Below are 23519 nucleotides of genomic sequence, written 5' to 3' on the forward strand. Positions count from 1 at the left end.
ACAAGTTAGTTGCCGATTTGTCATTGTCAGGCTGCTGGTTAACTTCTGGGCAGGACCAGGACTGATGTCCTAGGGGGAATATTTGCTAGAGTGGTTGGGGAGGGTTTAAACTAAAATGGCAGGGGGATGGGTACCTATGCAAGGAGTCAGAGGAGAGGGAATGAAGGACAAGAACAAAAGACAGAAAGGGGAATAAGAAAAGTGATAGGTAGAGAAATCAAGGGCGAGAATCAAACAGGGCCTCAGTGAAAAATAGTGGGAATGAGACAAGTAATGTTAAAAATACAAACTTTAAGACTTTGTGCCTTAACGCGAGGAGCATTCGCAATAAAGTGGATGAATTAACTGCGCACATAGATGTAAACAGGTCAGATATAGTCGGGATGGCAGAGACATGGCTGCAGGGTGACCAGGGATGGGAACTGAACATCCAGGGGTATTCAGTATTTAGGAAGGACAGACAAAAAGGAAAAGGCAGTGGAGTTGCATTGCTGGTTAAAGAGAAAATTAACACAATGGTGAGGAAAGATATGAGCTCCGACGATGTGGAATCTGTATGGGTAGAGCTGAGAAACACTAAGGGGCAAAAAACGTTAGTGGGGGTTGTATATAGACCCCCAAACTGTAGTGGTGATGTTGAGAATGGCATTAAACAGGAAATTAGAGATGCATGCAATAAAGGAACATCTGTAATTATGGAGGAATTCCTGGAATGTCTACGGGATGGTTTCCTGGATCAATACGTTGAGGAACCAACTAAAGAACAGGCCATCCTAGACTGGGTATTGTGTAATGAGAAAGGAATAATTGGCAATCTAGTTGTGCGAGGCCCCTTGGGGATAAGCGACCATAATTTGATAGAATTCTTCATCAAGATGGAGAGTGACGTCGTTGATTCTGAGACTAGGGTCCTGCATCTTAATAAAGGAAACTACGTTGGTATGAGATGCGAGTTGGCTATGATGGATTGGGAAACGCTTCTTAAAGGGATAGGCAATGGCAAACGTTCAAAGACCACTTGGGTGAACTGCAACAATTGTTTATTCCTGTCTGACACAAAAGTAAAACTGGAAAGGTGGCCAAACCATGGCTTACAAGGGAAATTAGAGATAGTATTAGATCTAAGGAAGAGGCATACAAATTGGCCAAAAAAAAACAACAGACCTGAGGATTGGGAGCACTTTAGAATTCAGCAAAGGAGGACCAAGGGATTGATTAAGAAGGGGAAAATAGAGTCCGAGAGTAAGCTTGCGGGGAACATAAAAACTGACTGTAAAAGTTTGTATAGGTATGTGAAGAGAAAAAGATTGGTGAAGACAAATGTAGGTCCCTTACAGTCGGAAACAGGGGAATTTATAATGGAACAAAGAAATGGCTGACCAACTAAATACATACTTTGGTTCTGTCTTCACAAAAGAGGATATAAATAACATACCAGAAATGTTGGGGAACACAGGGTTTAGTGAGAGGGAGGAACTAAAAGAAATCAGTATTAGTAGGGAAATGGTATTGGAGAAATTGATGGGACTGAAGGCCAATAAATCCCCAGGGCCTGATCATCTACATCCCAGAGTACTTAAGGAAGTGGCCCTAGAAATAGTGGATGCATTGGTGGTCATCTTCCGAGATTCTATAGACCCTGGAACAGTTCCTACAGATTGAAAGGTAGCTAATGTAACCCCACTATTTAAAAAAGTAGATAGAGAGAAAAGAGGGAATTATAGACCAGTCAGCCTGACGTCGGTAGTGGGGAAAATTCTAGAGTCCATTATAAAAGATTTAATAGCTAAACACGTGAAAAACAGTGGCAGAATCGGACAGAGTCAGCATGGATTTATGAAAGGGAAATCATGCTTGACAAATCTACTGGAATTTTTCGAGAATGTAACTAGTAGAGTTGATGAGGGGGAGCCAGTGGATGTGGTTTATTTGGACTTTCAGAAGGCTTTCGACAAAGTCCCACATAAGAGATTAGCATGTAAAATTAAAGCACATGGGATTGGGGGATAGAAAACTGGTTGCCAGACAGGAATCAAAGAGCCGGAATAAACAGGCCTTTTTCCGAATGGCAGGCAGTGACTAGTGGGGTACCGCAGGGATCGGTGCTGGGACCCCAGCTATTCACAATATATATTAATGATTTGGATGAGGGAGCTAAATGTAATATCTCCAAATTTGCAGATGGCACAAAGCTGGGTGGGAGGGTGAGCTGTGAGGAGGATGCAGAGATGCTTCAGTATGATTAGGACAAGCTGAGTGAGTGGGCAAATGCATGGCAGATGCAATATAAGGTTGATAAATGTGAGGTTATCCACTTTGGTAGCAAAAACAAGAAGGCAGATTATTATATGAATGGCTATAAATTGAGAGAGGGGAATGTGCAACAAGACCTGGGTGTCCTCGTACACCAGTCACTGAAGGTAAGCATGCAGGTGCAGCAGGCAGTAAAGAAGGCAAATAGTATGTTGGCCTGCATAGCGAGAGGATTCGAGTACAGGAGCAGGGATGTCTTGCTGCAATTATACAGGGCCTTAGTGAGACCACACTTGGAATATCGTGTGCAGCTTTGGTCTCCTTATCTGAGGAAGGATGTTCTTGCTATAGAGGGAGTGCAGCGAAGGTTTACCAGACTGATTCCTGGGATGGTGGGACTGACATATGAGGAGAGATTGAGTCGGGTAGGATTATATTTGCTGGAGTTCAGAAGAATGAGGGGGGCGGAATCTCATAGAAACCTATAAAATTCTAACAGGACTATACAGCGTAGATGCAGGAAGGATGTTCCCAATGGTGGGGGAGTCCAGAACCAGGGGTCACAGTCTGAGGATAAGGGATAGACCATTTAGGACTGAGATGAGGAGAAATTTCTTCACCCAGAGAGTGGTGAGCCTGTGGAATTCGCTACCCCAGAAAGAAGTTGAGGCCAAAACATCGTATGTTTTCAAGAAGGAGTTAGATATAGCTCTTGGGGCAAAAGGTATCAAAGGATATGGGGAGAAAGCGGGAGCAGGCTATTGAGTTGGATGATCAGCCATGATCATAATGAATGGCAGAGCAGGCTCGAAGGGCCGAATGGTCTACTCCTGTTCCTATTTTCTATGTTTCTGACAGTTTTTTTTTTCTTGGTGTGTTTTATCATTCTTGAAAGTTCACTTCTTCTAAAGAGAGCAAGATATTCTTTTGTTCTACTGTTTTTGGATGACTCGGAAATAATTTGTCTGCAGTCGTGCGTGATATCATTGGGTGTGGAGGACTGGCATGTGGAACAACAAGGAAGAGAGGATGAGCAACAGCCACACAAGGAAGAGGAAGATGGGCACTCTAGATTTGACTATCCCAACTCTCTCCTGGCTGATCTCCCACCTTTTACCCTCCATAAACTTGAGGTCATACACAATTCTGCTGTCTGTATTTTAACTCACAGCATGTCATGTTCTCTTGTCACCCCTGTGCTTGCTGACCTACATTGGCTCCCGGTAAAGCAGCCGCTGTTTTCAAATTGCTCCATGACCTTACCCTTTCCTCTCTCTGTACCTCCTCCAACCCCTTCAGCCTTCCAAGATATCTGCGATCCCCCACTTCCCTCTGCCGTCAGCTACTACCTGAGGTGCGGAAATCAATGTTTTGGACCTTCATGCTTGCAAGCATCCTTGAAGTGGAGCTTTGGGCATCCTACTGGTCTTCTGGCTCGTGTTACCTTGCCATATCTAAAATTATTGAGTATAAGGCTGTCTTACATCCTGCAAACCTGCCCGATCCGGTGAAGTCACCTCTGCTTGTTGAATGTTAACATACTTGGAAGATATGACTCTGAGAGGCTTGCCGCATTCATGATTTTGTCCCTCAATGAGATGCCTGGCATGCGAAAATGAAAGTTGTTGAACCTCCTTTCATGATAGCTGTAAGCTATTCATGTTTCACAGCCATACAACAAGGTGCTGAGAACATAGGCCTCTGTGTTCTCTGAGAAAACCCACATCTTGTTCCCAAGAGTCAGCTTGATGGTATTCCATGCATGTTTTGTGTGTCAGCCAAAACTGGTAGCTGCTTTCCCTATGCATGTATCAAGTTCAGCATCAAGCGACAGATTGTCTGTCACTGTGGACCCAAGGTAGCAGAAGTTGCTAACCATTTCCAGCCGGTGTTATTTCGTGTGATCAAGGGTGGAGGTGAAATATCCTAGTGCATAACCACAGTTTTCTTGACACATCGTAAGGGAGAACAAGTTAAAGGCATGTGAAAGATAATCCATGAGTCTTTCTAGGTGAGCTTCTGCATGAGCAACTAGCACAGCATCATCAGTGTAGAGGAGTTCTCTGTTCAGGAACGGTATGAAAGGGGAGGAGTGGCAGCATTGTTTGAGGGAAACATTGCAATGCTGGTTGGAGAGGGTGTCCCAGAGGGTTTAAGGACAGAATCTATTTTGCTAGAGCTGAGAAACAAAAAAACTGCAATTACGTTGCTCAGTGTCGTCTATAAGCCACCAACTAGTGGGAAAGATGTAGAGGAACAAATTGCAGGGAAATTACAGGCAGGTGCAAGACTTATGAAGTTGTTATAGAGATTTTAATTATTCAAATATAAACTGGGGTGGTAGTAGTGTAAAGGGCAGAGAGGATGCAGGAGTTCCTCAGGTGTGTTCAGAAAAATTTTCTATAGCAGTATGTTTCCAGTGCAACGAGAAAGGAGACACTGCTAGATCGTATTCTTGGGAATGAGGTGGTCGAAGTGGATCAACAACAGTGGGGGAGCATTTAGGGGCAGTGATCATTGTATCATAAGGTTTAGGTTGGCTATGGAAATGGACAAGGAACAATCCAGTGTAAGAATAATTAACTAGGGGAAAGCCAACTTCAATGGGTAAAAATGGATCTGACCCACATAAATTGGAATCAAATGTTAGTAGGCAAAACTGCAACTAGAACAATTAACACACTTTAAAGAATTCAAGTACAGACAATATATGAAAGGGAAAGGTAGGGCAAACAATCGAAAACTCCCTGGATGACAGAAAAGATAGAGATTAAGATGAAGAAGAAAAAGTATGCTTATGACAGGTATCAGGTGGATAATACAACTGAGAAGCAGGCTGAATATAGAGGGTTCAGAGGAGAATTCAAAAAGCATATAAGAGAAGCAAAAAGGGAATATGAGAGGTGGCTGGCAGCTAACATAAAAAGGAATCCAAAAAATAAGCAAAAAAATCCAAAAGGCTAGTGTGCAGATACAACAAGTAATTAGAAAAGCTAACAGAAAGTATTGTGAGGGGAATTAAATACAAAAGTAGGGAGCTTATGCTTCAGTTATAAAGAGTATTAGTGAGACCACATCTGGAGTACTGTGTACAGTACTGGTCTCCTTATTTCTGGAAAGATGTAAATTCATTAGAATCAATTCAGAGAAGGTTTACTAGGCTAATGCCTGGAATGGGCGAGTTGTATTATGAGGAAAGGTTGGAGAGGTTAGGGTTATATTCACTGGAATTTAGAAGAGTAAGAGGTGACTTAATTGAAATCTTTAAGATCCTGAGGGGTCTTGACAGAGTGGATGTGGAGAGGATGTTTCCTCTTGTGGGTGAATCTAGAACTAGGGGTCACAGTTTTAAAATAATGGGTCGCTCATTTAAGTCAGATGAGAAGAAATTTCTTTCTCTCAGAGGGTTGTCAGTCTTTAGAACTCTCTTCCTCGAAAGGCAACGGAAGCAGGGTCTTTGAACATTTTTAAGGCAAAGCTAGATAGATTCTTGTTTAACAAGAGGGTGAAAGGTTATCAGGGGTAGGCGGGAGGTTACAATCAGATCAGCCATGATCCTATTAAATGGCAGAGCAGACTTGAAGGGCTCAATGGCCTACTCCTGCTCCTAGTTCGTATGTTCATATGTTCTTCTATAGGCATATAAATAGTAAAAGGATGGTAGAAGGTGGAATGGGGCCAATTAGGGACCAAAAATTGGAGGCAGGGGGCGCAGCTAAAATATTAAATGAATACTTTGCATCTCTCTTTACCAAGGAAAAAGATGCTGTCCTGGTCATGGTGGAAGCAGAGTGCAAGCAGAGTCCAATCACTTGAAGGATTTAAAATTGATAAGAAGGCGAATTACTCCTTCAGAGAGCCAGCACAGAGCCGACAGGCCAAATGGCCTCTTTCTGTGCTATAACCATTCTATGATTCTATCAATTCCTCCTTCAAGACACTCCTGAAAACCTACCTCTTTAACTAAACTTTTTGTTGTCTGACCTAATATCTCCTTATGTGGCTCAGTGCCATACTTTGTTTTGCACTGTTCCTGCGAAGCCCCTTGAGACGTTTCATTACGTTAAAAGGTGCTATATAAATATGTTGATGTTCTTCTTCTTTTCCTTCTTCGTCAGAGCCACTGGGATGGCCATCCTCCCTGCCTCCTTTGAAGCATAGCCTCCTGAGGCACTTCTCCTGCCTCATTGCAAAATAGGCCAGGATTTTCCGCTCCAGGCCTAAGTCTGGTGACAGGAGCAAGAAGTCTGGCGTGACTCCCACGGGAGAGCGCAGCAGGTGAGCACGTCAAATCGTGCACTATTTACCTGATTAACTATGCAGCCAGGAGGATTATGTCACATCTCCTTGCCGTGTGGGCAGGAAGTCACATATTTAAAAGGCACCCGGACAGCCAGAGATTCGGCACACCAGAAAACCAGGGCTCCAAGATGGCATTGAGAAAGCAGCAAGCACCAGCCCCATGCTTTAGTGATGCCTTCCTGGAGACTCTCATCCATGCCCTGGAGGACAGGAGGGACGTCTTCTTTCCCAGACATGAGAGCAGGAAGCTCACCCGTTTCACCACAGCGGCCTGGGAGAAGGTCACCAGGGTGATCAGTGCCAGAGGGGTGCAGAGAAGGACCATCATAGCAGTGCAGGAAACGCATGAACGATTTAATCCACACCGCCAGGGTAAGTGAACCCTCTACTCTCTGTACTCACCTCACCACTATCTGAACTTGTCATGGGATGTGGGTGTCAATATCAAGACCAGCACCTGTACAGCACACCCCTAAAATCCCTTGAGAAGGTTCTGGGGTGCTGCCTCATTGCCCTACTGCAATCCATGTGGTCTGCTGGTAGGGAAGCAACTGCGGGTTGCTGACCCAGCTACACTGTAGACACGGCCTTCATGGTGAGGGGAATGGGGAGGTTGGAGATGCTGCTGACACCATGCCACTGCTGCCCTTGTCCTCTAGGTGTTAGAGCTCGCGGGTCTAGAGGGGGCTGCCAATGTAACCTTAGGGACTAGCAGCATTGCATCGATCACATAGCGCACACAGCTGCCAGTGGGTTAGTGGTAGAGGGACTCGATGTTGAGGATGCTGGATGGGATGTCAACCAAGCAGCTTGCTTCATCCCGGATGATGTCCAGCTTCCTGACTGCTGTTGGAGTACACTTATTCAGACAAGTATTCCTTCAAACCCCTCACTTGTGCTTTGTACATGGTGTACAAGCTTTGGGTAGTCAGGAGGACACTTATCAACCACAAAACTAGCAGCATGCTACCTGCTCCTGCATTAGTGGTGCTCACAATCCATTGATCTATCTTTATGCAGGAGAAGACAGCGCACAAATGGCATCAGAGGGAGAAGATGGGAGGGGGCATGCCCACACCCCTCACACAACCTGAGACTGCCAAGCCGGCAGGGGAGGACCGTGACCGTGGCTGTGGCGATGGTGAAGTCGGCATCCCCCAAGCATCCCATGAGAAAGCATGCTTAATCCTTAATCGAAACCTGAGGGTGATGCTGTGTGCAATGTAGGAGGCAGCCTAGGCAGTCACTCATTCTCTCCTCTTTCCATTCTAAATGCCTGAGGAAAGGGCAAAGCCAGCCCCCACACCTGAACTCAGGCCCAGCCCACAGGAGACCTCAGAGGACAACTTCTCACTTGCCATCACAGCAATCACCTTCACCCTCACCAGCACAGAGACACATATCTCAGTGGCTCATAGATCTAGCTTAAGCTCAGGCTCACACACTGATGGTCAACTCTCAGACACGTGTCCACAGCAGGAGGAGGCAGTGACAGCCAAGGTCCCTGGCACTCAGAGAACTGCTGGAGAAGAGGCCGCTGCTAAGTCTGAGTCAGGTGATGAGCCTTTGGGAGTGGTCAGGGAGAAGATGCTGGAGTATCAACAAGAAGGAGGAGAACAACAAGGGGAGGTGTCAGAGGCCCTCAACAGTGTGGGACCAGAGGCAGAGGATGCATCCGCGTGCTTCCTGATGTAGTGGCTCTGACATGTGTGTGCATCAAAGTCTCCATGTTGAGGATGGCGAATGCCATGGGGAACCTGGTCCTGCAGAATGCCCAGTTTCTGACGGACATGTGCTCAGATCTGCACTCCATCGCTGTAGCCATAGGTGAACTTTTGCGATGGCTACGCAAAAGGGGGATGGGGCACCTCGACCTCCCTCCAGGTGCCCCTTCTCAAGGAGTCAGAGAGGGGCCCTCGGGAGCAGGAACTTACACCTAGGATTCTCCAAGGGTGTCTGTGCGTTCCAAGTCCCCTCTGCCTGTCACCCCATGAATCCCAGCCTCTAAGACCACCAAGGGTGTACCTGCCCCAGAGCAGGAGACCCAAAGAAGGCCAGGGGACCTCCAAACCTCAGCCCTCCAGAAGATGCCTGCCAAAGTCATCAGAAACAATTGGGCATAGTAGTCAGTAGGCTGCCTCCACCTCCTCTGCAGATGTCAGTACAGCACCTAGACGTAGTGGTAGGAGAAGAAAGGTTAAGAAATAGTAAGTTCACACTGGTGGCATGGGTGTACAATCATTGTATATAGTTATTGCACATTTGTAAATGTATTAATCATCGCACTTCGCAGAGGTCTCATGGATTTTTCTTGTTGCTGCTTGTGTTAATGGTTGTGCATGCTGTTCCCCCCCCCACCCACCTCTTCCAAGATGGGGGAACCAAGGCTGGGTCTATGTTCCCCTGAACCATGCCTGCACATGAAGACATGTCTCTTAGCCAAGGTTCATGCCAGCCATTTGTGAGAAGCCCATTAACACTATTCCCCTCCCCTCCACTGCTCTTTGGAACCTATTGAGAGACCTTTGTCTTCACAAGACTGATCACCAGGGTTCTCCTTCAGTTGTCCAGTTGAGCTGACCTTCGGCTCCACCTACCCGATGGCCCTCCTCCCACCTAGCAGTTTTTAAGTTGTAGATCAAGGAGATCGACACCCTGATCTGCTTCTGCCTGAGGATGTCGCATTCCAAACCGCCTCCAACACCTTCTACCCTCCTCCAGTAACCTACCCCGTTCCCCCCAGGTCCTCAATATTTTATCAGCTCCCTCATGCCTCCTAGCCCGCCATACGAGAGCCAGTAAAATTTTGCCGAGAAACTACTGCCTGTAGTGAGGGATTCCAGAAAAAGAATGCATAATTTTAAAATGAGGGGCAGGATTTTAAACACCTCTACTGGTGGGTTTGAAGGCAGGGGTGCACATAAAATCCAGCCTGCCACCATATCTCTGCCCCACCATAATTTTACTAGTGGCAGAGGTAGCATCATGGATTTAACCAATGCAGTGAGACTCACATCAAGCATCCAGCCTAGCAGGTTCCCCTTCGCGGGCCAGGAAGGGGGTTGTCCATCCTTAACAGTTCCCCTGGGCCCGTAGGAGGGCCCACTCCAAGGTGTAACCCCGTCCCAGGACTTCCTCCCCCATTGATCTTACCCCTACACCCCCCCACTCTCCCCAACTCCCTCGCTACCCACCCCTTGCCAGAGACTGCCACTTGGCACACAGGGAACCATCGCTGCAAACCTCCTCTTGGTCTCGCTGCTGTACTGGCAGTGGCTATCATTCCCTTTGGTGGTGCTAGTACTGGAAAGCTGCTAGCCTCTGAGTAGGGACTTTCTGTTCCTGAGGGGCAGAAGCCCTGCCTCACCTCTCTTAATTGACAACTGGGCGTATAATGAATGACAGTAGGGCAGTCATTATTCTACTGGGTGGGTTCCCCCACCATCTCTGACTTTTTGCTGGGGGTAGGGGTGGGAACTGCACTGCCCATTAAATTCAGCCCTAGAGCTGGGTATTTAGGAGTAATATCAGGATCCATTACATCACACAAGTTATTCTGGAACCTGCTTTTCTAAAAGGCAGCAGCTGGGCCAGTTGAAATTTTCAAGGCTGAGATTGATAGATTTTGTTTATTGTTTATTAAGGAATATTGAACAGATGCTTATAAATGGAGTTACAGTTCAGATGGGCCATGAGCAAATTGAATGACAGAACAGACTGGAGGAGCTGAATAACTCATGCCTACTCCTGTGTTTAAGAATCACAAATGTTTCACCCAGTGCCATTGTTACAAATTTGGATCTGCTATCTACCTATCTATCTGCTAATCTACCTTTATTGGTAGATTAGCATTACCCTCAGTTTTGTGGGAATTAGCATGACCATGGGTGTAATAAGAGCACCCCCTGAACTGAGTGTTCATGTTTCTCGCATGGACTCTATGTGATCAAATAAGCAGAACAAATCCAACCCGGCCAAATACCACCTCAGCAGTCTATTCGCGATCATCAGCAAAGTGTTGGAAGGGGTCATCAACTGTGCTATCAAGCAGCACTTACACAGCAATAATATGCTCAATGACACTCAGTTTGGGTTCCACCAGAGTACCTCAGATTCTGACTTCATTGCAGCCTTGGTCCAAACGTGGAAGAAAGAGCTGAACTTAAGAGGTGATGTGAGAGTGACAACCCTTGACATCATGGCAGCATTTAATCTAATGTGGCATCAAGGAACCCTAGCAAAACTGGAGTCAATGGAAATCAGGGGAAAACTGTGCACAAAGGAAATGGTTGAGGCTGTTGAAGGTCAATCACCTCGGTCCCAGGACATCGCTGTAGTAGTTCCTCAGGGTAGTGTCCTAGGCCCAAACATCTTCAGCTGTTTCAACAATGACCTTCCCTCCATCATAAGGTCAGAAGTGGGGATTTTTGCAGATGCTCAGTACCATTCATGACTCCTCAGATACTGAAGCAGTCAGTGTCTCTATATATAGCATGACCCGGACAACATTCAGGCTTGGGCTGATAAGTGACAAGTAACATTGGCCATGTGTCAGGCCATGACCATTTCCAACAAGAGAGAATCTAACCATCTCCCCTTGACATTCAATGGCATTACCTTCACTGAACCCCCGACTCAACATCCTGGGGGTTATCATTGACCAGAAATTGAACCAGACTAGCCATATAAATATCTTGGCTTACAAGAGGAGGTCAAAGGCTGGGAATTCTGCAGCGTGTAACTTACCTCCTGACTCCCCAAAGGTTGTTGGCTATCTACAAGGCACAAGTCAAGAGTGTGATGGAATACTCTCCACTTGCCTGGATGAGTGCAGCTCCAACAGCACCTCAAGAAGCTCAGGACCAACCAGGATGAAGCAGCCTGTTGGATTGGCACCCCGTCCACAAACTTAAGCATTTGCTCCATCATTAACGCATTGTGGCAACAGTGTGTACCATTTACAAAATGCACTGCAACAATTAACTCACCAAGGCTTCTTTAACAGCACCTTCAAAACCCAAGACCTCTACTACCTAGAAAGACAAGGGCAGCTGATATATGAGAAGACCACGCATGTTCCCCTCCAAGCCACACACCATCCTGACTTGGAACTATATTGCCATTCCTTCAGTGTCAATATCCTGGAACTCCCTTTGTAACAGCACCTTAGGTGTACCTACACCATATGGACTGGACTGCAGCAGTTCAAAAAGGCGACTCACCACTACTTTCGAGGGCAGTTAGGGATGGGCAATAAATGCTGGTCTAGCCAGTGATGCCCACATCCTATGAATGAGTAAAACAAAATTCATGAGCGATACCAGAATCCTCAACCACAACTCCCCATTCACCTAAAATCCCATATATCTTTCCTTTCCTCTATCACTATCACATCACTTGTTTCCAACGACAGATAAATAAAATCCATCAGAAAATGATCACTCTAGTAATATAATGCATACAAAAAATAAAAACGTCATTCTTCTGCCTCTTCCATGTGCCTTTGTCTCTCTGTGTACTTCTATGAGGTCTTTCCCTAGTGGCTGCAACATGAGTGGTGAAAGGCTGCTGACATTCAATTGAGGAGGCGGCATCACACTTGTAAGGTAACCTCAAGCAGCAGTAGGCCTAGAAAGCTGGGCTTTATATTGCACCATCTCAGCCTGGGCTGCAGCAGTCTGGACTGGCTAGCTGATAAACAACAGCAAGTACACTGGCAGCAGTGGGACGTGAATGCTGTTGTCCTAAGAAAATAAATTGTGGAGCCATTGCCACTCTCCTGGGGAGATTCAGCAATCATAATAATCTGTTGGAGAACAGATTGATGGGCTGCTGTGATGTCCTGGAAGCCCCTTTGAACATTAGGGTCCAGAGCCATGATGGCAACAGTCTAAATCTGAATGATAGCCTTTGGAAGCTGTTTGTTCTGCAATGGAAGCTAAGACATTGGTAGTCAGATGCTGTATCATTCTGGGTTCCACAGTTGTGTTGATTGAGGTGTCCATTGTTCCATGTTGGAAAGGATGGGCACCAAGCACTGTGCAAAGCCCTGTGCCAAGTTCATGCTGGACTCCTCAATGCTCATTGAGTCCATTGAGTATTTGGACGTACACTGATCAGCCTTCTTCTGTAGCCTGCCCCATCCAAGTCTCCATCTGAATCCTTTGCAGCAGAACTAGTGTATGTTTTCACCCTCCTGCAAGCTGGCCCCTGCATTGTCTCTTCTCCTTGGCCTGGGACTTGTACCCAGTGTCTCACCTCCTGCAGATCCCTCCTCTGTCCTAGCCTCCAAAATACATGCACTATCAGTATCTGAACCGCTGGCTGTAAGATCGATTAATGGTCATCTTCAGTTTCACTGTCATCTTCCTCCTACTCCACTGTTTGGGCAGGGTCCAGTTCTTGAGTATCTGAAATGAAAAAGAGACTCAGGGCGGAATTTTATGCCAGCGGGATTTTAGGTCCTGCCGAAGTCAATGGAGTTTAGAACAGCTCGCCGCATTTTAGGGCCCCGTATCCGCCGCGACAGGGCTGTAAAATTCTGGCCCAGGGTTGGGTTCTGGTAAGGAGAAAGTGACAAGTGTGTGCTTACTCAGAAGAGATTGAGGGATGAGGGAGAAATGGGATGCGAGAAGGATGATTAGGTATGCAGAAACCCTCATTGTCGATCCCTTCAGTACTGCTGTGACTATGGCCTCAGTGATGTCCTTCCCATGATGGGCAACAATGTCCCTTCCATGGGTGTTAAAACATGTATATGTGCTTGACCTGCTTTCTTGCAGTAGGAAGGGTGTTGTGCAATCTGTTTGGGTTTTGTAGCTGCCAGACTATGCAAGCTATGAGTTGTAGGTGTGAAGCTTACAACGATGTTAAGTGTTCGAGGATGAGGCAAAGCATGTGAACGTTAAGTCCTGATTGATAGAGATTGTTGGTAGATGAGTGATGAGGGTGCAGTGAATTGAGCAATGGATGACTTAGCTGAGAGCCAAGCAGCTGTCAAAATTGAGAAACTTCAGCAGTAACATTAATTGGCCTGTAATTGACCTCAAGGAGTTGTCTTTTTAGGCCATTTTCCCATTGGAAGTAACTGACCACTTATCTTCAAAGACCAGTCTGGATTAATGACTATCACAATTGTTTTGCAAAGTCTGTACTGCCCTTGAGAAATGCCACATAAGATAACTAGTACATTGCAACCAATAACATGTAGGAGTACGTTATAAGGTAGGAACACAGCTTGGGATTCAAATGTCACCCAGAGGTTGGTGGGCATCTGGAATTCACTGCCTAAATTAGTGGTTGAGGCTGAAACGCTCAACTCATTTAAAAGGCACCTAGATCTGCATCTGAAGTGCTGTATCTACAAGGCTACAGACCAGGTGCTGGAAAATGGGATTGAAATGAGCAACTAGTTTCTTTTTTCTTATTTTGGCCAGTGTAAACACGATGGGCTGAATGGCCTCTTTCTGCACCATAACTTTCCTATGGCTTTAATTCAGTTGTAAAAAAGACTCCCACCACTTGTTGCAGCCATAATTGTTACACCTCCACTTTAAGAGTTGAAAGGTTGCTTTTAAGAAACGCTCAACATCCATGAAATTGGGCCCCATGCTGATGCATCCAGCCAGTGAACCAAGTGAGTAGCATGGCTGCAGGCAGAAATCATTTAGGGCAAGCAACATGAATTTAATGTGCTGCGTATAACACTATGAAAGGGCCTGCCTGGTTTCAGGCCTTATCCAAGTTCTCTCAAATTAAAAATATGCGCTTATCAAAGCCACCAATTCAAATTGAAGGCTGGAAAATTGTGCAAGCTGCATAATGGGCATGCTATTCTCCACAACCAATATTCTAATATACACTCTCAGCATATCATTGACTCCACCAGAAATGGAAAAATTACCCTTAAAGCATTTCAGATTGACGTAATTTTGACTTCCATGGAATTTCAAGATGAAAGTAGACATCACATTCCATCTTGTATTATAAATTGTTAATTGCCTTTTTTCAGGAGTGCATCCCAAAAACACATCAGTTGTAGGAAGCAACAACGCACTGGGAATTATTGGTGGAGAAATTTCTATTGGAAGGGTCAATGCAGGTAGGATGGCAACACGTTGGTTGTGTCATTGACATCAACATTGGCAATTGTAAAGTGATACAGCACAGAAGGAGGCCATTTGACCCACTGTGCCTCTACTTGTTCTTTGAAAGAGCTATCTAATTAGTCCCTATCTACTCTGTCCAGACTCCTCATGATTTTGAGCACTTCCATCACTCCTCTCAACCATCTCTTCTCCAAGGAGAACAGTCCCAACTTCTTCAATTTTCCACATACTATAAGTCCCTCATCCCTGGATCCACTCTCATAAGTTTTTCTACACCCTCTCTAAAACCTTCATATCCTTCCTAAAGAGCAGTATCCAGACGGGTATATAAAGAAAAAGCGAGTGGCTAAAGTGAGCATGGGACCCTTGGAGGATGCAACTGGAGAATTGATAACAGGGAACAGGGAAATGGCAGATAATTTAAACCAATATTTTGCATCAGTCTTCATGGTAGAGGACACTATAAACATCCCAAAAATATCAGATAACCAAGGAGCTAATTGGAGGGAAAGACCTTGCAACAGTCTCTATCACAAGGGACAAAGTATTTGACAAACTATTGGGACTAAAGGCAGACAAGTTGCCAGGACCTGATGGCCTGCACTAAGGGTTTTAAAGGAAGTGGCTACAGAGATGGTGGAGGCATGGGTCAAAATATTACAGAACTCACTAAATTCCAGGAGGGTCTGAGCGGATTGGAAAACCACTAATGTGACGCCCCTGTTCAAGAAGGGAGGGAGACAAAAAGCAGGAAACTATAGGCCATTCAGCCTAACATCTGTCATTGGGAAAATGCTAGAGTCCATTATCACGGAAGGAATAGCAGGACATTTAGAAAAGCTTAACACAATCAAACAGAGTCAACATTGTTTTGTGCAAGGGAAATCATGTTTGACAAATTTGCTAGAGTTCTTTGGGGATATAAGAAGGAGAGTTGATAAAGGGGAACTGGTAGATGTAGTGTATTTGGATTTCCAGAAGGCATTCAATAAGGTGCTACATAAAACATAGGAACTTGTTTGGGGGTAATGTATTAGCATCGATTGAGGATTGGTTAACACACAGAAGACGGAGAGTCAGGATTAATGGGTCTTTTTCAGGTTGGAAAGACGTAACAAATGGAGTGCCACAAGGATCAGTCTTAGGGCCTCAATTATTTACGATCTATATTAGCGACTTGGAGGAGGGGGCATTTTTTATGTATCCAAATTTGCTGATGATACAAAAATAGGTGGGAGGGCATGTTGTGGTGAGGACATAAGGAATCTACAAGGGGATATAGATAGGTTGAAGGAGTGGGCAAAAACTTGGCAGATGGAATTTAATGTTGGAAAGTGTGATGTTACACATTGGTAGGACGAATCAAAAGGCAGACTATTATTTAAATGGAGAGAGACTCCAAAAGAGTGCAGCACAGAGGGATCTGGGTGTTCTTGTGCACGAAACACAAAAAGTTAGCATGTAGGTGCAGCAAGTAATTAAGAAGGCAAATGGAATTTTGGCCTGTATTGCTAGTGGGTTGGAGTTTAAAAATAGGGAAGTCTTGTTACAACTGTACAGGGTGTTGGTGAAGCCGCACCTGGAGTACTGTGTACAGTTTTGGACCCTGTATTTAAGAAAGGATATATTGGCATTGGAGGCTGTTCAAAAGAGATTCGCTAGGCTGATTCCTGGGATGGAGGGGCTGACTTATCAACAACGGCTAAACAGGTTAGGCCTTTATTCATTAGAGTTTAGAAGAATGAGGGGTGATCTTGTTAAAATGTACAAGATTCTAAGGGGGCTTGACAGGATAGATGTTGAGAAGATGTTTCCACTAGCGGGGAGATCTCAAACTACGGGATATGGTTACAGAATAAGGGAACACTCATTTAAAACTCAGATGGGAAGGAATTTCTTCTCTCAGAAGGTAGTGAATGCCTGGAATTCTCTATCCCAGAGAGTTGTAGAGGCTAGATCACTAAAAGTATTTAAAGAGGAGGTAGATAGATTTTTGAAGTTGAGGGATATGAGGTGCTGGCATGAAAGAGGAGTTGAGGCCTGGGGCAGATCAGCCATGATCTTATTGAATGGTGGGGCCTACTCCTCCTTTTTCTCATGTTCTTATGTTCTCAGACGCAATGCTGCTGTTGAGGCTGGACCAGAATTCATCATAACTTCCTTGCTTTTGTATTCTATACCTCTATTTATAAAACTAAGGATCCCATAGGCCTTTTCAACAATTTGTACTCATATACCTCTGGATCTCTCTGTTCTTGCGCCCCCTTTAGAATTTTGCCTTTTATCTTATATTGCTTTTCATCATTCTTACCACCAAAATGTACCACATTATATTTTTCTGTGTTAAATTTCATCTACCACTTGTCCATCCATTCCACCAATCTACGTCCTTTTGAAGTCTACCACTATCTTCCTCACAGTTCACAATACTTTCAAGTTTTGTGTCATCTGCAAATTTTGAAACTGTGCCCTGCACACCCAAGTTGAGGAACAGCAGTGGTCGCAGCACTGATCCCCGGGGAACCCTACTATATACCTTCCTCATGCCCAAAAATAACCATTCACTACTACGCCATTTTCTGTCACAAAGCCAACTTTGTGTCCATCCCAACACCTTTCCTTTTATTTCATGGGCAATAACTTTTCTGGGAAGCCTATTATGTGGCACTTTATCAAATGCCTTCTGGAACTCCCAGTTTGGGTTCCACCAGGGTCACTCAGCTTCTGACCTCATAAGAGCCTTGGTTCAAACATGGACAAAAGAGCTAAACTCCTGAGGTGAGGTGAGAGTGACTGCCATTGACATCAAGGCTGCATTTGACTGAGTGTGGCATCAAGGAACCTTGGCAAACTGGAGTCAATGGGAGTCGGGGGGGAAACTCTCCACTGGTTGGAGTCATACCTAGCACAAAGGAAGATGGTTGTGGTTGTTTGAGGTCAGTCATCTCAGCTCCAGGACATCACTGCAGGAGTTCCTCAGGGTAGTGTCCTCAGCCCAACCATCTTCAACTGCTTCATCAATGACCTTCCTTTCATCGTAAGGTCAGAAGTGGGGATGTTCGCACAATGTTCAGCACCACTTGCGACTCCTCAGCTACTGAAGCAGTCCATGTCCAAATGCAGCAAGACCTGGACACTATCCAGGCTTGGGCTGACAAGTGGCAAGTAACATCCACACCACACAAGTGCCAGGCAATGACCATCAATGAGAGAGAACCTAACTATCGCCCCTTGACGTTAAATGGCATTACCGTCGCTGAATCCCTCACTATCAACATCCATTGTTACCATCGACCAGAAACTGAACTAGACTATATAAATAAATAATGTGGCTACAAAAGCAGATCAGAGGCTAGGAGTCCTGTGACAAGTAACTCACCTCCTGACTCCCCAAAGCCTGTCCACTATCTACAAGGCACAAGCCAGGAGTGTGATGAAATACTCCCCACTTGCCTGGATGAGTGCAGCTCCCACAACACTCAAGAAGCTTGAAGCAGCCCGCTTCATTGGCACACCACATCCACAAACATTCACTCCCTCCACCACCGACACACAGTAGCAGTAGTGTGTACCATCTACAAGATGCACTGCAGGAATTCACCAAGGCTCTGCAGATAGCAGCTTCCGAACCCACGACCACTACTATCGAGATGGCCAAGGGCAGTAGAGACATGCTGAGACACCACCACCTGGAAGTTCCCCTCCAAGTCACTCACTATCCTGACTTTGAAATGTATTGCCTTTCTTTCACTGTCGCTGGGTCAAAATCCTGGAACTTCCTCCCTAACAACACTGTGGGTGTACCTACACCCACTTGGACAGCAGCGGTTCAAGAAAGCAGCTCACCACCACCTTCTCAAGGGACAGGCAATAAACACTGGCCCAGCCAGCGAAGACCACATCACATGAATGAATAAAAAAAAACTCCATATACACCATATCAACTGCATTACTCTAATCAATCACCTCTATTATCTCCTCAAAAAACTCAATCAAATTAGTTAAACACAATTTGCCTTTATCAAATCCACGCTGGCTTTCCCTAATTATTCCGCGTTTGTCCAAATGACTACTAAGTTTGTCTGGAGTATTGTTTCTAAAAGCTTACCCACCACCAAGATTAAACTAACTGGCCTGTAATTGCTGGGTTTATCCCAGAACATGAGCTCTTATTTTGATGTGGCACCCTGTCAAATGCCTTCTGGAAATCTAAGTACAGCACATCCACAGATTCCACTTTATCCATGTTGCTTTTTATTTTCTCAAAGAACTGCAATAAATTCTTCAAACATGACTTCCCTTTCACAAAACCATGTTGACTCTGCCTGATTGCATTGAGACAATTGAGACAATGCCCCACAACAATCTCTTTAATAGTAGAATTCCAGCAATTTTCCTTTGACAGATGTCAAGTTAAGTGGCTTGTCATTTCCCGACTCCTTCCTTTCTTGAATAGAGGAGTCACATTCACTATTTTTCAATCTGATGGGACCTTTCCAGAATCTAGGGAATTTTGGAAAATTAAAACCAATGCATCAACTATCACAGCAGACACATCCTTTAAGACCCTAGGATGGATTCTATCAGGACCTGGGGACTTATCAGCTTTTAGTTCTAATAACTTTCTCTGTACCCTTTCTCTGCTGACCGTGATTGTTTTAAGTTCCTCCCTTTCACCTCCTGATTCATAATTACTTTTGGGATGTTATTTATATTCTCTATAGTGAAGACAGATGCAAAATATCTGTTCAATTCATCTGCCACTTCCTTATTTTCCATTATTAATTCCCCAGACTCACTCTGTTAAAGAACCAACACTCCCTTTACTTACTCTTTTCCTTTTTAAATACCTGTATCTTCCCCAGACTCACTCTGTAGAGGACCAATGCTCCCTTTACTTACTCTTTTCCTTTTTAAATACCTGTATCTTGCTATCTGTTTTTATATTTCTAACTAGCTTTCTCTTGTACTCTAATTTCTCCCTCTTAATTAATTAATTAATCTTTTAGTCATTCTTTGTTTTTCTTCATATTCCATCCAATCTTCTAACCTGCCACTCATCCTTGCGGAATTATATGCATTTTCTTTCAATTTGACACTATATTTAACTTCTTTAGTTAGCCAGTTATGGTGTATCCTTCCCTTAGACTCTTTCTTTCTCACTGGAATGTATCTTTTCTGAGTATTCTGAAATATCTCCTTGTGTGGAATTTTCCGTGCCCGCTGGTGTCGGGTGTGTTCAGCGGCGCGAGCGGGCAATATGGCAAGAAGGCCAAAAACCAGTTTGCGATTGTCTGCTCATTCTGTCAATGGCGGGCTGTGTTTCCTGCCATCAGACGTTGGGAATCTCATTGTAATACATCTGCATATCATGATAAGGTCAGCCTGCCAGAATCATCCCCCCACGCAGAATCATTCGCCCACGTCGGTGGGAAAACACGTCGGTGCAGAACACATCTTCACCGATGTGATGTGCAGAAGTCGGGACTTACCGTTAGGGCCTTTCTCACATCACGGACATTCGAGGAACAGAAATTGCTGGAGCCCAACAGCAACAGGACCCTTACCTGTCCATGGCATGCTGAATGGATTCTCATGGACATGGCTCTGCCGCGAAGCAGCTCATGGAAGGTGGAAAATCACTGTTGAGGGTCTGCCCACAATGGATGATGGTCGAGGGGGTGGAGAGGAAGGCCCAGCTGTGTTTGGGAGAGGAAGGTGTACCGGGGGTGGGAAAGGAAAGCCTAGGATTGAATGGGAAACGAAGAGGTGTCGGGGGGTGAGGTTGGGAGGGGGGGGAACGAAGCTGTCAGTGGGGGTGAGGTTGGGGGGGAATGAAGGTGTCGGGGGATGAGGCTGGGAAGGGGGACCGAAGGTGTCATGGGGAGGGCCTACAGGGAAAGGAGGGGGTTATGGGGGAAAATATGGCAACTGGGGAGGTAGGTGTAAGGGAAGGAGTTCAGAGAGGGGAAGGAGTGCAGAGAGGGAAAGGAGTCCAGGGGGAGGAAGGAGTGTGGAAAGGGGAGGGAGTAAGGGTGGAGGAAGGAGTTGGGAAGGGGAAAGGAGTAAGACTGGAGGAAGAAATAAGGTTTGAGGGTGTCTGAAGGAGCCAGGAAGGGGGAAGGAGTAAGGCCGGAGAAAGAGGTAAAACTGGAGGAAGAAATAAGGCTGGAGGAAGGAGTCGGTAAGGGGGAAGGACTAAGGGTGGTGGAAAAAGTAAGGTTGCCTGAAGGAGTCACAAAGGGGGAAGGACTAAATGGTGGGGGGGATATCCGGGAGGGGTGAGGGGATAAGGGCTAAAAGGAGGGAAGGACTGAGGGGGTTGGAAGTCCAGAGGGGAGAAGGAGTTCCAAGGGGGAAAGGGGTTCCCGGGGGGGTGAGGAAGGGATTCCTAGGAGGGGGGGAAAGGGTTCCAAGGGGGGATGTCCAGGTGAATGTGCAAGAAAGGGCTTTGAGGAGCCCATGACTGCCTCCTGGGGACCAAACTGAGGGTGGGTGTGGTATGAGGGAATGGTGAGAATGACTGAGGGCAGAGTGAGGCAGTAGGGTGGGAGGGTGAGGGTTCAACGGTATCAGTAGAAGGACAGCAAGGGTGGTTGGTGGGGACTTGAAGGCAAACATGGACCCTGGGGTGGGAAGGAGGAGTTCGGGGAGGTTAATGTGGATGGGAGTGCGATTTTCAGGAAGGAAGAAAATGTGCACATTCACCTGTACATCCACAAAAGAAAATGGTTGTGGCTGGTAGATCACAGAAGGGAGGTGGAAGGTGATGCCAGGGGGTCAACAGTGATGGAGGAAAGGAAATGGGTGACTGGGGGAGGGGAAAGGATGGGAATGAAAGAAAAACTATTACCACCATGCTGGCTAAATCGAAAGTGAAACAAGAGTTGTGATGGATGAGATCAGGTGCTGCATGGGAGTGTGATCAGTGGGTTGGTGGAGATGCAGGTCAGCTCAAATGGTCAACTGAATGTGAACCCCAGCAGGCAGCATTGAAAATGCTCAGGACATTGAGATAAGCGTGATACAGGAAGGATCCGTGTGCGTAGGAGAATGCTTGCACGAGGCTCCAAAAGGCCCTGCTGCAGACACACACACACACACACTTCTCCCTCCAGAATCACTCGTGGGCTGGATGTGTGCAGCTGAACTGCTATTGGCGTGTGGGGGAATACAGTGGGAGGACTCGCAAAGCCTGTCAATGAAGCTGAAAGACACCATTTCACATTATTCAGTGAAAGTGCACATATTTCCAGATTATAAAGTGACAAAATGCAACAAAACCCATGCAACAACTGTGATCAGAATTTCTTAACTTTTGAACGTCCTGGACTTCTAGTTGCTACCCTGACATCCGCAGCAGGGTGGAGACAGCCTGTGCAATAGTTGGCCCTGTTTCCTCTGATGCCTTTGGTGTCGGTCCTCTGGAGAGCCGAGGCCTTGGGCTTGCTCTGGCTGTCTTCCTGTAAGCCAGCTGCTCCCTCTGCGGTGACAGAGGACATGGTTGAGGAGGTCACAGGCAAAGGGGACTTTGCAGGGAAAGGACAGCCTTTGAGATTCCTGAGTGGATGACCCATAAGGCCATAAGACATAGGAGCAGAAATTAGGCCATTCGGCCCATCGAGTCTGCTCCGCCATTCAATCATGGCTGATAGGTTTCTCAACCCTATTCTCCCGCCTTCTCCCCGTAACCCTTGATCCCCTTACCAATCAAGAACCTATCTATCTCGGTCTTAAGTACACTTAATGACCTGGCCTCCAAAGCGTTCTGTGGCAATGAATTCCATAGATTCACCACTGTCTGGCTAAAGAAGTTTCTCCTCATCTCTGTTCTAAAAGGTCTTCCCTTTACTCTGAGGCTGTGCCCTCAGGTCCTAATCTTTCCTACTAATGGAAACATCTTCCCCACGTCCACTCTATCTAGGCCTTTTAGTATTCTGTAAGTTTCAATCAGATCCCCTCTCATCCTTCTAAACTCCATCGAGTATAGACCCAGAGTCCCCAAACGACCCAGGGATGTCCAACTGCCACTCCTCCTCCCTTTGTGTGCCCAGGGACCCCGGTCTGACTCCTTGAAGGAAAGGAACACCTGGGGGGATGTCAAGATGCCCCGTTTCCCTCTCGCATCATCACTGCAGGGACACCCATGGCTCCCGCAATGGAATGCAGGTCTGCACACATCTCCACGTCCTGCTGGACCCAGAGTCTCCATGGTGTCCGCCATCTTCCCCATGCAGACCTCCATATGTGCATATGTGGGCATCACTTCATCAGAGAGCAGGCGGACTTAGTCATCCAACTTGCATGTCACTCTGTTGAGGGCTTCCAACAGCTTTGCGTGATGTTCCCCCGTCTTCTGCTGACTCTCCAGGATGAATGGGAAGGCCAAATCCAGAGGTTCATCATCTGACTTGGACCTCATAGATGCCTCTTCCCCGCAGTCCTCCAAGTGCTAGGGAGCTCGACTGAACCTGCTTCCTCCTGCTGCGGACAGTATCCATGCGGTGACCACCAGATTGTGAACCTGAGCCTGCCACCGAGGTGATCCCACTGAGGTGTGCGTCTCTGCACTGGTGGAGGGTGTGGATAAGCGCTGTGACGGGTCTTCCAGGCTGCTTATTTCCAGCTCTTCAACGAAAGAGGAATCCTCTTGGCTGGAGGTGAGGACGTAGATGGAGTTGAGGGACTGGCTGGCTGAGGGTGTCAGCTTGGCAGAGCTCCCTGTGAACCAAATTAGAGATAATTAGTGCCTGTCAGCACAGCCAAATGAAGGAAAGAGAGCACACACATTTGCATTGTGAGAGGGATGATGTGGTGCAGGATCCTTATGAGGATGTTCACCGCCAACCTCACCCT

The 23519-nt window shown here is 46.1% G+C and overlaps 1 protein-coding gene across 7 annotated transcripts in view; it reads left to right on the top strand.

Moving 5' to 3' along the window:
* The window catches only part of mak (male germ cell-associated kinase), a 229465-nt gene that overhangs the window by 171816 nt on the left and 34130 nt on the right, over positions 1–23519 (top strand). The window lies entirely within an intron of this gene.

Source organism: Cetorhinus maximus, chromosome 3 (genome assembly GCF_964194155.1).
Source record: "Cetorhinus maximus chromosome 3, sCetMax3.hap1.1, whole genome shotgun sequence".
Lineage (NCBI taxonomy): Eukaryota > Metazoa > Chordata > Chondrichthyes > Lamniformes > Cetorhinidae > Cetorhinus > Cetorhinus maximus.